Genomic DNA, 815 nt, shown 5'->3' with positions numbered 1-815 from the left:
CTCAGCTGGGTGGTGGTGCTTTTGATGACACCGACATCCCCGCGAAGAGCCCACGCGGCAGAGGCAAGCACACTCCTCCATGCCTCCACACTTAACAGCCACCAAAGTCCCAGGTTGTTTTATATTCGAATCAATTCCCACTTGCCCTCCTGCTCCCCACCCTTCAGTGGAGCATGGAGCACGCGGCCAAGTCCTGGGGTATGTCTACATTATTCATCTTTTAAAACCTGGTAGCAATTAGACAGCAGCCAGAGGTGCCCATAGGGAAAAATCCCCCCCACGCAGAATGGATTTGCCTCCTGGGTTTTGATATTTGAAATGAAGGAATGTTTAAAAAAATTTAACTTCATTTTCTCCCCGTTATCTTCCTGTGGTTCTCAACCTTCCTAATGTCGTGACCCTTTAATACAGCTCCTCATGTTGTGGTGACCCCCAACCATAAAATTATTTTCGTTGCTACTTCATAACTGTAATTTTGCTACTGTTATGAATTGTCATGTAAATATCTGACATGCAGTATGTATTTAGGCGACCTCTGTGAAAGGGTCGTTCGACCCCCAAAGGGGTCGCAACCCACAGGTTGAGAACTGCTGTTACAGATGTCTAAAGCTACTTCCATCCTGAATCCCACAGGCACGGTGCCCACCCAAACTCCCTGTTTCTGGTAGTGGCTCTACTATCCTAACACTCATCAGTTTCAAAGCTTTGGGATTGTTTTCATAGCCTCCCTCCCTTTGTCCTTCCTGTTAAGTTAATGACCAAGTCCAGACCGTCGTTCCTCATTATATCTGTCCCACCTGCCCCTCCTTCCCATT

Source organism: Myotis yumanensis, unplaced genomic scaffold (genome assembly GCF_028538775.1).
Source record: "Myotis yumanensis isolate MYYU_CA2020_CCGP unplaced genomic scaffold, mMyoYum1.0.hap1 SCAF_5, whole genome shotgun sequence".
Taxonomy (NCBI): Eukaryota; Metazoa; Chordata; class Mammalia; order Chiroptera; family Vespertilionidae; genus Myotis; species Myotis yumanensis.
The sequence above is the reverse complement of the archived record's forward strand: the minus strand, read 5'-3'. Positions refer to the sequence as shown.